Source organism: Callorhinus ursinus, unplaced genomic scaffold (genome assembly GCF_003265705.2).
Source record: "Callorhinus ursinus isolate GAN/ISIS: 27379988/994484 unplaced genomic scaffold, GSC_fseal_2.0 scaffold60, whole genome shotgun sequence".
NCBI classification, from domain to species: Eukaryota; Metazoa; Chordata; class Mammalia; order Carnivora; family Otariidae; genus Callorhinus; species Callorhinus ursinus.
This window is the reverse complement of record NW_027397122.1, coordinates 4,030,898-4,045,657: the sequence shown is the minus strand read 5'-3', so window position 1 is coordinate 4,045,657 and position 14,760 is coordinate 4,030,898. Positions and strand designations below refer to the sequence as shown.

Genomic DNA, 14,760 nt, shown 5'->3' with positions numbered 1-14,760 from the left:
ATTCAGTTAAAACGAGGCCCTTAGGGTGGGTCTTGACCCAGTTTGACTGGTGTCCCCATGAGAAGGGAGACACCAGGGTGTGTGCCCAGGAAAGAATGCATGCAGACTCAGGGAGGACACGGCTACCCTCAAGCCAAGAGGGAGGGGCCTTGGAAAACCAACCCTGCCAGCACCTTGACCTTGGACTCCCAGCCTCCAGCAGTGGGAGGCGTGAACATCTATTGTTCAGGCGGTCGAGGCTGTGGGGCCAGGGCGGCGGCCCGAGCTGCTGTAAGAAAATGTTAAAGCAGTGGGCATTCTAGGACAGTCTGTGAGCCTGAGACGCACTGACATGAGTTCACTGTCTGGATGGTCTTTGGGATCCTCCAACCTCCTTCTGCGCTGGGGCCCCCCATCTGGGGTGTTTTTTTGCAGCCCCATCCTTGCTTTCGGCTGTTTTCACAAACGTCTCTGCTCTTAGCTCTTACACTTTGGGGGTGAGCTTCTAGCCAGAGAGACCACCGCACCAGTGCAAATAGCAGCTCCTCTGTCTGTCCTCTGCAGACACACAGACCAGGCTGTGGGGTGCCAAGTCCTGCCTGATGTTAAGCTGCTCTTGCTTCTGGCCTCCATCAAATTTCTTGTCACCTCTGTGCCTCAGTTTCTCCTTTTTAAAATGAGAATGTTAGCAATAGCACTGCCCTCGATAGGGTTAAGAGACAGACAGGCAGGGGGTAGTTTTCTCCTTCCTGGGGAGGGAACAGCGAAGACTGAGTCCCCTCCGAGGCCGACCTTGCCAGCCCCCGTGCCACCAGTCCTGGCAGAGGCTCCTTCCCCTGCAGGAGCTGCTTTCTGCCCGGCCAACAGCCAGGGGGGCACAGGTATAAGTGCTAAGGACAGATGAGGGATGGAGCTGGAGATCACTCGAGCTTATAGGATTTCTGCCCGGTCTCTAGGTGAGTGCCCATCTTAACCCCGAAGGGACCAGATTCTTCTTAATTCTTAAGTCAGGCACCAAAGAAGCCCTGACAATGATTTCTGGGAGGGCTAAGTGGCCAAGTTCACAGTCCTTGCAGAGCGCACGTGGGGCGGAGCCTGCATGCCGTTCTGACTTCCTATGCACAGGTATCGGAAGGGTGGGTGCCTGGAGGATGGATGGATGGACAGATGGGCAGACAGACACAGAGGGACAGACTGAGATACAGGTAGAGATAATTCCTAACACACACACACCAGCCATATCCGCTACACTCCTGTTTGGATCCCGTCCCCACACCAGCAACAGCGAGTGAGGATCTGCGAATCGGGAGCCCAGGCTCTCCTCAGCTCTGTGATCCTGGGCAAGTCACCACACTTTTCCGGCCTCACCTTCCCTTCTTTGTAAACAGAGGGGGCTGAGCCCTAGGAGCACAGTCGCTGAAGCCCACTCTGCAACAAGACTGGCATAAACTGAAAGCCCCGATGATTGCTTTTTGTAACTTTGTTTCCATTTTTCCCTACCACTGTCCAACCAGAGGATAATCAGGGCTCCCCCTGGTGGTTGAAATAAGCAGGGACAGACACTTGTGGCCCTGGAAACTCCCTCTGGCCAATAAGACCCCCTTTGGCTGCCTGCTAACCTAGGTGGGTGGGCTGGGGTCAGCAGGGTGGCTGGCCCCTGAATGCAGCCAGAGCCTCCCCTGAGATGGGCAGCTGGGTTCCTCGGGGCTGAATTCCCCCGATGTGTGGCTTCATTCACAGACTCATGCCTCTTTAGCAGGAGAAAATTACACAGCAGAGAACAAGCTTTTTGTTTCCTCTTGATAATTTGGATAGAGGAGAAATAGTTCAGTGGCTCACGTGTGCACAAGAGTGTGTGTACCGACATTTCCCAGATAATGCATTCAAATTACTGCTTTGACTAAAAATGCTGTGACTAATTTTCCCTCCCGTCAGATCAATACGTAACTAACTCTATCACGGACATCATCAGTTCAAACCCTTGATGTTCGACATTTTAACAATTACCTAATTAATTATAGCAGAGCTTTGCTTCTCAATTGACTTAGAATTTTGGCTATTAAAAATTAGAATTTGTTAGCTTCTTTTCGCATTGAATTTACAGAACTGCCATCAGGTTATCTGTGTAGTTAAGTGTATGGTGTTCCATTTGTGTGTCTACACACACATATGTACAGATTAAATACAACTACAGAGGGACACTGGGAAGCAGGAAGGGTGCTGGAAGTTTACTACCTTGATTGTGTCAAGGGTTTCACAGGTGTATACAAGTGTCTGTGTGTGTGTGTGTGCACCCCAATTACATGTCAGTAAAACTGTTAAAAAATAAAACATAGAAACTACAAAATCTCAATTTTCTTCCTCTGCTTCAACTTGCCGTATTCAATGGAGACTCAACCATTTCACTACTCGAGACTAAAGATCTCAATCTAAAACCATTTATATTCTTTTATATTCACCGAACTTAATAAACTCGGTCTTCACACATAACCTATCTGTCACTGCCTCGGGAGCCCCCACCCCCAGCACACCCTGGTCCCCAGCAGGGTACCACTCTGCCCTTATTCATGTGACAACAGCAATGAGAGGGACAGAAAAGGGGCTGGCACACACCCCGGAGGCAAGTGCTGCCTTCCAGCACCTTCCCCTGCTAGTTCTGTCAACACTGTACCTGTGGGGGCCGACCGGGGGCTTGCCTGCACGAGAGAAGACGGGGCAGAGAAACTGACTGAGACCGAGGTTGCAAATCCAACACGGCAGAGATTAGGCAGAAATGTCAATGAGAGAAACAGGCTAGAGCTACAAATGCTCTTTACTCCCACCAAGAATGACGTCTTCTGTCATTTTTCTTGAAATGGATGCTCTACAGGTTTGTGCTTCATGTCTCCGCTTTGGTCCATGTAGAGTCTGGAGCCTGATTGCAAGACACAAGCACGTTCCCTTCCGTTCCCTTTTGGTAAAACATCAGCCCGAGACTGATGATAAATCAAAGGATCCCCAGGGTGGTGGGGCTGTGTGGAGGGTGGGGTGTGCAGTGCGGGGTGATCTCCCAGCCTTGAAAGAAGGGGAGACAGTACAGAAGGAAAGCTCTTTATGCATTCCAGAGGCAACAGAATTTGGGGACAAATCTAACAATATTGGCAATTCCACTCAGCCAACAGGGCACGTCTGTAGGCCAGATGTGGCCACCTGCTGTCCATTTTCTCCTTTTTTAATTTAGAATTTATGTTCTTCCGGAAGTCTTTATATTCCTCACTTACTGGTTCTAATTCAGTCGAAACATGGGGAGATATGTTTTCTCATCAATGCTAGTTCTTCACAAGCCAAAGAAAAAAGGGTGATGCACACTGGCCACTGTGTTCTGATTTAGATTACACATTTGTCTATTTCCCCCCCCCCCCCACTTTAACTCCCTAAGGGCTGGACAGCACATTTATTGCCCTGGAAACAAGGTAGCCAGTCTAAATAATCTCAGAACCTTTCATCTCTTATCATTTTTTTTTTCTTTACTGAAGGAGATGGGAAGATACAACCTTCTGACATTTACACAGCTTCACCCTTAGTAATAAAAATTTATTATTTTCTTAAGAAAGAAAGAGAAAGGTTGTAGAAAGACTTGAAGGGCAAAATAAACACAGAAAGTGATGATAAATTTCATCTCGCAGTTTCCAGTAAAGAGAGTTTTGGGTGGAAGGGTTACCAATTCTGTGTTTGTATTGGTAACAAATGAAGCGTGGGAACTACAGAATAAACCACAAATAAGCCACAGATACCTCCAAGACTCATTTCTTTTATGACTGGGACCTTCATCTTCACTGAAGCGTTTGAAGTTTGCTTGTTGTTGTTTTACCATGGTGACTAATAAGGGCCAAAACAATTTTGAGTTTTTCTCCTGCTCCACATTCCTTGGATATGAATGATGGAAGTAGTTAAAACACACGCATGCGCACACGCACGGACACACGCTACTCAGAGGGGCCAGAAGTGCTCTGTGAGTGGATTAACTCCTGGACCATGTAGAATTGGCTGACTCAAGACACCTTCCGTACCCGAGTGCAGGGCCCTCATCTCCTCTAATCTGTAGCCTTGTTTCTATTATAGAAAAGTGCATTTTGTGACAGAAAACGTTAGTCCACACGTGGACATGTTTTGAATCAGATATCCTCAGATATGGAAGTTGCGAATACACAGTACCAAGTTAAGGGCCCAAGTCAACAGGAAAACCATGATGACGGGCAGTCCATAAGCATCACCACGCAGGTGCAACGTGTGAGTGATTGTAATGGGAGCTAAAATAAAATGCCAGTGAGTAAACTGTGTTAAGATTTTCCCAAACTGTTTCATCTGTAGAGTTAGGAGCATTTATTTACAACTAAATAATTTTAGAATCTTCATAAATAGGATTGCATGAAATTACAGCACATTCTACTATCCACTGCTGATATTGTCTCTGATGAAAATAGAAGAATTGATGCCAGTTGTAGCTGAAAAACAGCATAGAGTTAATTTTTCTTTCACCTTAGCACTTGCTACAGAACTCATATTCCTGAGGGGCTCCTCTGTCAGCCAGCAGGCATATGGGCCAGCCACCAGGTCTGCTTGATCTGTGTCTCTGCTTAGAAAATGTGAATGGCCACGAATTTATTTTCTTTTACTGTGACTCTTGATAGCATGTGTCACATTAGGGACCAAAGACACAGTTCTCCTGCTGACTTCTATGGAGAATGAATAACCCCCAGGAGGGATGGGTTCTGAGGTGAACCAGAAAGGAAAACCTCTCAGAAATGCAAATGCCTGGAGGAAAAATGTTTCGCTGAGTTGATCTGATACCTAGAAGAGTCTAACGCTGGTTAGTCCGGTGTCATGACATATGTAGATCTCGGAATCCTGGTCATCGAATTGCCCTGAATTTTCCCCAGCTGTGTATCCGGCCATCATGGTGCAAGACAGCCCTGAGGTAAAACCAAAAATCCATGTCTTTGGCTAACTTCGTGGCTGATTCTATTCATCACGTGAATTGGTGTAGCTTTATTGTTTGTTCTCCGTGTCCACACGTACACATCTATGTCCTCTTGTTTTCAGTAAAGTTTGACATATGTTTCTTTATATTTTATGTTTTCATAACCAATAATTCTATGAGTAACATCACCTTTCCCTGGTCTCCTTTTTGCCTTAAGATTTTTCGACTGCTCTTTTTCTTCAGCATAATAGCTACTTCTCACACAAATGCTCATTGCTCTAATTATATACAATCTACAATCTTAAGGTCTGGGTCATAAATCTCGATGCTTTCCCCAACATTTAGGTAAACATTACCTTTTCTTGTTTAGACTTTCCCCATTTAATAATTTGAGGTCAAATGATTGCTACTTATCAGACAAAAGTTCTTTATTTCAATGCAAAAATAAAAGAAAACACACACACAACAAACAAAACAAAAAGACACCAACTTGTCCTCTCTTTCCTTGTGAGTGATATCTGTAACTTTCTGGGCTTTTTTCCACCAACACATGGCACTAGATGGGTTTTTTATAGGTCTAGCTATATATTTCTGTAAGCTCTAGCTTGTATTTCTTAATTATTAATACCAATGTCAGCTCTGATAATTCCTATCTTAATCATCACTAATAGTTTTATTGTGATCAACCAGACAACAGTCATACAAGTAAAAAACACTCACTGATTCCTTTTTTCTTACTTTGAGAAATAACATTTAAAACATCTTTTGGAGAGAAACATGATAAGCCTCTCCGGTTGAAGTGCATCTCTGCACAATGATCAAAGTTAATCAAAGCAAGCAAGTTGTTCTTCATAAACCCTGAATCTTAACATGATGATTTCCACCTGCTCTGTCTTAGGACCGCCGAGGTGACTCATTCTCAATAACTGGATGGGTTTTCTCAAGATGAGAAAGGGACCTTGCACTGCAGCAAGAGAAGGCAGCCCACCCATGTGGATATGGTTGTCATACCCTCGAGTGTCTTTACCACTTGGACAAACCTCCAGACTAGCGTTTATCCAATGGAATCATCATTACTTCTTTGCTTGTGTGTGAAGGGCCATAGGTGAGTGAAACCCAAGGGCAGAGGCCATGTGCTCGTCACTGTAATAGCCCCCATTGTTGGCACAATGCCGGGCATCAAGCGAGTTCTCAGTGTTCGGTGAATGAATGGGTGAGTGACTGAATGCATAATTAACAGATGAAGCAAGACACATCCTCCTTCCTCTGTTTCCTTTTTGTAAACTGTCTACATGGCAGAGAACACAGTAATAGGAAAATCTGAGAAACACTTAAAAAAAGTTGGGTCCTATGTATCCCTGAATGTGTGTGTGTGTGTGTGTGTGTATGAGTTGTGAGTTCCTACAGATTATATATATAGTTCACGTATTTCAGGCACTTAAGTTTTACCAGGTAGACAGAATATTTCAGGTGTATCTAAATTGACTACATGGTCTCTTTGTGGACATAATCCACTTTAAATGGAGAAGATATTCTGTAACTGAGTATACCAAATAAGAAAAACATGAATTAATAATGAATCAGAATAAAGCAAGGTCCTTAACAGAAACATACCCAAGAACCAATGAAAGGGTAATTTCGGATAGGTCAAGGTCATCAACCTAGAATCTGCACAGACAAGGCTTTACCTCCTGTGAGGAAACATGAACGTCGGTCACACAAATCTCTGTTGTTTATGCCTTTATACGTAAATTCTAGAGAAAGTAGACTGCGGGGGTACAAATGAGCCTTTTTATGCCGACAGGTAGAAGAACAGGAGAATGGGAGTCAGGATAGCAGAGGCACGGGGAAAGTCAGAGGTACGGAGCTCCAGGAAGGGACATCCGTCAGAAGCGCTTGGCATGAGTAGGGAATGATGCACAGCAATAAACTGTGGGGGGAAAATAAATGGCAACATATGAAGACAAACTCTGGCAAAATAAACATCACCATCATCATTCACCTTCCAGCCCCTGGAGATTTAATGCCGCTTAGACAGTGATGTATTGGCCGCATCATATAATTGTTATTTCTTCTGTTTCCTCCTAGTCTTTGTGGATGTCAGTTGTTAAAAAGGTCTACTGATCCAACATACACAGTTCTGTCCCTTGGAAGAACTGGATCATAATCATCACTGAACTCACTGTTGTCTTTTAGGCTGTCAAATATAATTATTCGGATTTAGCTACAACCTTAAAGACCTTGCAGGTAGAGTTGCCGGCCAGCCGGTAGGCAAAAGCCATTTGTTACCATTTGGCAAAAAGTCCAGGTTACTTGCAGAGCTCCAGGGGAAAATAGATAATATCGTTTCATGATGCCCTTCATGGCAGTCCAATCCATCCCGACCCTGATAATGCCATTCCTGAGCAGGGTTCAGGCATCAACTGAGAAAATACGGATTGATTTGCTGAGTTGGAGAAAGACCTCACTCGCACACGCACACTGAGATCTACTGTTCTGAAGGAGCAAAACCCTTTCGGGAAGCTTCTCAGTGGGAGACTGACCCCTCTGAGAAAGGGCCATTCCTTGCAAGTAGCTTAAGCCCGTGAGGGTCTCAGGGATAGGGCATAAAATAAAGAAGGGCTATGTCTGAACTCACATCATCTCAGACAAATCCTAAAACAATAATCTAGAAGACTAGTGTCAGCAGGGGAATGCTTCTTCCTAATGTATTCGCTCTTCAACTAATGATATTTAATAATAATCCTGAAAAATCAAGCTGTTCATTCCTTACTTCTGCGAAGAACTTAGATTTACATGAATTCAGAAAGAAGTCCTCATATCTTTTGATGTTAAAAAAAAGGTTTTTCTATCTAGTCTGACTTCATGCTACAAGTTAAAGCTTCAAGAGACACAGACACCCGCTGAGATTCTTTGTGCTAGCATGGGGCTTGGCAAACAGCTTATGAAAACCAAAGATAAATTTGCTGTCAGCATTCCTACTTCTATTTGCTCTTCCTCTGCAGTGGTAGACTGGTAAATGGTTAGGAACCGGCTCTCAGGAAAAAATAAAAGGGATAGATAGATCAATCCATCAATAGATTGATGGATAAAGTCCTACTGATATAAAGCATGGACAGCACAAAATTTACAAGCGATAATAAAATGTATGATACTCTTTGTTGTAAATTCTTTTTTTTTAAACAGTGGAAGTTAAATTATTTATCTTAAAGATTTTATTTATTTATGAGAGAGAGAGAGAGAGAGAGGGGTGGGTGGGGGAGGAGCCGAGGGAGAGGAACAAGCAGACTCGGTGCAGAGCGCCGAGCCCGATGCGGGGCTTGAACTCACGACCCTGAGATCATGACCTAAGCCGAGATCAAGAGTGGGACTGACTGAGCTATCCAGGTGCCCCTCTTTGTTGTAAATTCTATATAACCTTTAGCTCCCTTAACCCTCTACGATTGATTTCCAGCTATGGATGCCAGTTGCTGAATGTGGCATTGGAAAGGGATGTGCTGTAGCATACTATTATATAGTATTTTCACTGTCACAATGTTATTGAATCACAGTGATTCAAGATATGTATATAACCTCAAAAACCCAGAAATAGTAACATGTCGTAAAATCATTAGGAAGTGATGACTTTTCAATGTTTGCTATATTTTTTGTATTATTTGTAAGCTTCGCTTACATAATTGACTTTTTAATAATAGTCCCGCTTAGCGACTGGCTTGCAAAATTCCCGAGATTTCAATGGTCTGTTCTCTCTAGCTGGTGTGAGCCGGGTCCAGCGCACACCTGTTGCACTGACTTGTCACTAACTCCTTCAATTCTCTCTTGGGTCAGGGACATAGCAGCTTGTAAATAAAGCACTGAAAAATAATTAGCAAAGGGAAGTAAGTTCGGGGGAGTTTTAAAAATGCTATCCGCAGTCCTATTGTGATTCTCACTGCTTTGCTTCTAAGTAGCATCCAGTCTTTAGTTCATGCTGGGTGGATTTCATGGTTTTCAAAGGTACAATAACACCAGGCTAAAGATCCTGTTCCGTTTTTTTTCCAACATGCTTCTGAGTAGGGACAGGCTCTGCTCCCACAGTCACCAGTTTCCTTCTCTTTGCTCACTACCCACTTCCTGTTTTCCTGGATGCTCGCCCTTTCCCATGGCAGTGGGAGTGGCTGTGTGGCCGGCTGTCCTGCTCCGGGAAGGAAAATGGCAAACAAACACCAGACCAAGGCAAGAGTGCTTCCCTGGGCTCGCTCTGAAGTCCACACACCTGCCAGGCTTCGAGGGTGCTTCCACCACAAACAAGATTCCCAGAATTGTCTTTGTGTCATAAGCTTGAAGATTAACTGCTTTGTTTTGAGACGGGCAAAGGGTTTAATTTTGGTTCAGATTTTAGAGTACGCTGTTAGGTGACTTTAAACAGAAGACTGGTCTCAGTTGAGGGGTGTTAGCAAAATTCTTGCCTTTCTTTTCCTGCTTTCTGCTGGGTGCTCAGGCAAGTTCACGGCTGATCACAGAGCCAGAGCCTCTAGGGGGCATCTGGCCCAGAGTGTGGGGGTTTCATTACAGCCATTTGCCAGGAAGCCACAGAGCTGGGCCCAACGTACTCCTACATTCTCGGTTCTTCTGCTGAGTCACTCTGCCTAAAATATGATTTATGATTATGATGATTATTATGAATTTTCTATGAAGCAAATGCAAATTACTACGTCTAATTGAAAATGGCTAGCTATTTTCTCTCATTTTATTTCCCTATTTTAGAATTTCCTTAAAATTCTTTAGAATGGGCTACTTAATTACAGATTGAAAACCAACCACCTAGAAACCTCCGTGGTGTTGCTAGAGGTGCTATGACTAGACAGGTCACTTGGATCAGGGGACAGGGACCCATTTTTCCTGCATGCCTTCAAAATCCTTTGCCAATCACCCCAGCGAAGTATAGCCAAGGGAAGACTGATGTACTCAAACCTATCACAGGAAAATGTCTAATAAAAGGATAGTCATTGAATAGTTTAATTGTAAAAATATAAAGGATTACCGAGGATCTGTAATTTGAACTCTGTACTCATTGATCTTTAAATCTCCAGGGTCTTCTCATTGGAATATGTAAGGGATGACTTGTTAAAGGCCCAATCAAGACCAGCTCTGCAAGTCTTGGAGACACACAACTCAGTGCAACTAGTGACATAGGCCGCATCATGGTCATTCACAAGGAAGGCTCCACTGAAATCCAATGTCAGCAGAAGGCAAGCTGATTAGAAAGTTGCAAGGGGAAAAAAAAAACATTCCATGTGCACAAGTATACTGGCTTAGCCATGCACCCGAGGCACCTAAGTGCATGATTAGATGTGGACAGGTTAGTAGGAAAGCTTATTCGCATGAAACACATGGAATTCAGAAGACAGACGTGGGAAGCCCTATTCCACTGTTACTATAATTATACTCACAGTGACCTTTGTGCCATAAGGCTTTGAAATGTGACACAGCTCAGGCATTTTCCTCCTATGCGTGCAATAAGTACACACCAACTCAGACTCCACAGGCCATCCCGGCCACGGCTGCCAGGAAGCGTTGAGAGCAGGACCCGGGAGAGAGGAGACCCACTTCTGCCCCGGGGGGTGGCAGAGAGCAAGTCCGCGAGCTCTGGGCACACACACACCTCACACTGGCCCCTCAGCTGACTTGGAAAAGGCTGCGTTCTGTCTACTTCATCTTCCCCACTGGCTCACGGTCCTCTCTCTGCACCCACTCACAACATGCCCGATGAGCTCCAGATGGCAGCTAAACCTAGGGTCGCGACCCGAGTGCAGGGGAAGCCGTGGGCTGTTTACACAGCATGCATTCCCTACACCTCCAGTTCACAGAGCTCTGGTGTTGACCAGCGACTCCACTTCCAGAGGAAGTTGGTCCTGGCCCCAGCTGTCAGGATGGGCTTCCATCACCTTGGGTGACTCCATTCTCACCAGAGACTGGGGCAGTGTATTACCCAACAGTGGTCAATGAGACATAACAGAAACTGCAGTTGGAGGCGTCTGGGAAACGTTTCCCATGCAACCGTTAGAAGAGATAGTCTCTCTTCCTCTTTTGAAAATTCTGGTGTCTGGATGTGGTGCACAGGGCAGGCAGAGGCCCCTCGGTACCAGCCTGAAGAGGAGATCGACCCCAAAGATGACTTAGAGAAGACACTGAACGAGCCTCAGTCCCTGGCGACAACTTTAGGCTTCCCTGAAGTGAAGTCCGTCCCACTGTGGGACTCCAGTTCTGGGAGATGAGGGGTTCCCCGACTGTGGAGGGAGGCTTGAGAGGGGTTTCTCTTTCTTTCAGCTTGTACTGGTGATCTCCTCCTATGGAACACATTACCTCAAGACACAGAGGCTTAAGACAATAAGCACGAATTATCTCGCAGTTTCTGTGGGCACAGCTTGGCTGGCTGCCTCTGAGTCTAGGTCTCACAGGGCTGCAACCGAGGTGCCCCAGGGCTGTGGTCTCAACTATGGGCTCCGCTGAGGGAGCATCTGCTTCTAGGCTCACTCCAGCAGGAGTTGGCAGGACTCAGTTCTCATGCTCAGTGGGCTGAGAATCTCAGTTCCTCACTGGCTGTTGGCTGGAGGCTCCCTCAATTTTTTTTTTTTTGCCATGTGGGTCTCCCCACAGAGTGGCTCTCAACATGGCAGCTGGCTTTCCTCAGAATGAGCGAGGGAGAGAGGGAATCCAAGATGGAAGCCACAGCCTTTTTTTAAACCTAATCTCAGAAGCGACAAGTGACATCCCACTGCTTCTGCCACATTCTGTTCAGCAATGTTAGCCACTTTAAATCCAGTCCATGTTCATGGGTAGGGGATTACACAACGGGGCGAACACAGGAGGTGGCAACCATCGGAAGCCCCTCTAGCGGTACCCGCCACACAACCAAAGGCATCCCAGTGGGTAGGCCAGAGCCGGAAACAAGTAAGAAAGAAGCGGAGGCTAGGATGCTGGATATTCCTGAGAGCCTCACATCTTTCTCAAGTGCGACCGCAACAAGGGTTTGATGTAGTGCTGACCCCGTGGAGAGTAACCCGTAGCCAGAGCTGAGCTGGTATCGGATGCCCTTTAGCGTGGAACACATCTCAGTTCAATGAAGCTGAATGGAAGAGCTTGTATCATTGTAATCTGATACTTAGTGATTCACAATGAGACATTTTCTGGCATATTCTGCTACTGAGTATATGCTGTGTGTCAGGCCTCTTGTTGACGAATGGATACAAACATGAATAAGACCGGCATGGCCTCCAAGTAGCTTAAACCAACATGTGCAATACAATGTCGGGGGTAAAGAGTAAACACCTAGATGGGGGAGGAATCGGGACTGAAGCTGTGGTAGGATGGGTTCCTGAGACCCTGGCCGGGTGTGTGGCTAGAGCACGCAAAGAGTTCACATCCATCTGACATCCAGGCTGGGTCTACCCAGGGGGAGCTGGGGGACCGGCTGCGTACAGGGGGCCTCTTCAGTCAGATACACGCATTAGTGGATGGTCACTGTATCTCTTCTGCCTACAGACCATTCATTGGTTCAAAAAGAGTGCAGGGTGGCAGATAAATGCGGCGCTAACCTAGAACTCAGTCTTCTCCATTTATCTTTGTTGCAGGTGAACGTGGTTTTCATGGCCATGTGTCAAGTATTGGTAACATTGTCAGCATGAAGACGGGAAATGAAGCATCTGTGCTTGGGCTCAGGGCCTGATGCCCAGCGAGTTCTTGGGTCAGTGGAAGGGGAGGCTGTCAGCAGCAAAGTGGGGGTATACCAGCAAAGCATGAGGATTGGGGCTGCACCAAGATCCAACAGAAGTCAGGGTCAGGGTGAGGGAAAATGGCCAGAACCAAAAGTTCTGGAGAGACCTCAGCATGAAGGGTGGTGCTGTGTTTGACCCATTCCACGTCTTCTTGCACCTCCTTCATCTGTGTACAGACCAGCAACCATCAGCTCTTTCAACCTTTTTATCCATGAGGTTGGCTGAGCTCATGGTTTTCAACAAAATGAATGTTTCCTCTTTTTAACAACCTGAGTGGACTCTACTATCTGTATAACAAGGAATGTGCGAAGCCAAAGATGTGCCCGTGGGAGTTTCTGGAATGGTGGGGAAAATTGCACGGGTGCTGGACGGAGCAGAGACTGAGGGTCAAGATGCCCTAATGAGAATTCCTGCCGAACCTATCCTGTGATAAGACCCTGGGCCAGTGATGTAAGTCCTTTTGACTCAGTTTCTTCCAGTGACAGAACCTAACCCCCGCGCTGGGGTGGGGACTGAGCAAGATGTCACGTGTAACATGCCTCGTGGACCACCCAGCCCTTGCCGGTACTCAGGGTCGGTCTCCACCAGAAGCACATCGTTTCTTGTACAAGGAACGCAGGAGAAGTACAAGAGCTTGCGGCTGGCATAAAACCATCTCCACTCAGCTTCCTTCCACACCACTGCGAATAGCCAGAAGTCTGACCAGAAGGTGAGACTGTATATGCCAGCAAGGGCCCCAAATTCAGATCCAGCAGTTACGTGCCAGCAGCCCATAGCCCCCTTGGGACAGGTGGAAGGAATACCCAGGTTTCAACATCTTGTGAAAAAATAAGACAGATGACAACACAGGGTTTGTTTTCCTTCACTGCTCTGAAGTCCCGCATCAAAGAAGGCAGGGTGCTTTCTGCCTGGTTGGGTAGGAGATCCCGGTTTTCGATCCTGTAAAAAATGGTCAGGAAAGTTCGGCGCGTTGGGTAAAATAGAAGCTCCAAGTTGGATGCCTTCAGTTCTGGGGCAGGGGCGGCCAGGAGACAGGAGCAGGGAGCAGGAGCAGGAGGAGACTGTGTGGAGCCCCAGCCCCTACCTCACAGGGCCCCTCTCCCCCATTCCTGCCGCGCTTCTTCACTCGGTTACTGGCACTTCCGAGAGGGGAAGAGGGTGTGTGGGGGGGTTATGACCAGAGGGCCAAGGAGAGTCTGGTGACACGTCTGGGGAAATGAACGCATGGGGAGAATGCCATGGGCCCAGGAGCGGGGAGGGAGGGCGGGGCGAAACCATGAAGCAAGAAGACGGGGAACCTCATCCTTTGTTGCCTGGTTCCATTCTCTCTAAGGGAGGGGTGGGAAATGATTTCACAGCACCGTAGAAACCCAGGAGGAAGCTCTCCTACCCAAGCCTGAGGCCGGCCTTTGGAAGCAGCCCTCCCAAATCTCGCCTGCCAGTCTCCCCAGCAGACGCCACACACCGATGGTGTCCCCCAAGTGCAAGGGGGCCTGGGAGGTTTGCGTCAGTTCAGGTGTGGGCAAGTGTGCGAGGCCTGGCTGACCCATCCATGTATTTCCCACAATCTACTGGTCTTGCAACCGTCCCCTAATTGCCATTTAGCTTTCCTGTTTTCCCTCGGCTATTCCTCCCTTCCCTGGACCGCCCAGGGTCCACAGGAGGATTCTGGGCATGAGGACAGCATCCACAGAGTGGGCCCCCGAAGCTCACGGGCTTGAGACCCACTCTCTTCAGAGAGGGAACAGCTCCAGAACTGTCTACACCTCGGCTGTTATCTTTCTGACTGAGATGTTTGATCCTTTACTTTTCAATACCCTGTACACATTATTTGCTTCCCAGAAGCATGTCCCACGTCAAGATGATCAAACATATTTGAAGGACGGAAAATAAGTATTTGTCAGAAAGGATGGAATGAATCAGGATTAGTTTTCCTACAGCAGTAGATAAGTAATCCGACAATTATCTTCTTTACCCAGAAGCTGGCAGTGAGCTAATCATCATTTCCAAAGAAGACAGAAAGAGATCAAGGGGTCCAATGTCAGAAAAGTATGAACTTCCCCG

At 46.6% G+C, this 14,760-nt stretch overlaps 1 protein-coding gene across 7 annotated transcripts in view; it reads right to left on the bottom strand.

Moving 5' to 3' along the window:
- The window catches only part of COBL (cordon-bleu WH2 repeat protein), a 277,479-nt gene that overhangs the window by 50,072 nt on the left and 212,647 nt on the right, over positions 1 to 14,760 (bottom strand). The window lies entirely within an intron of this gene.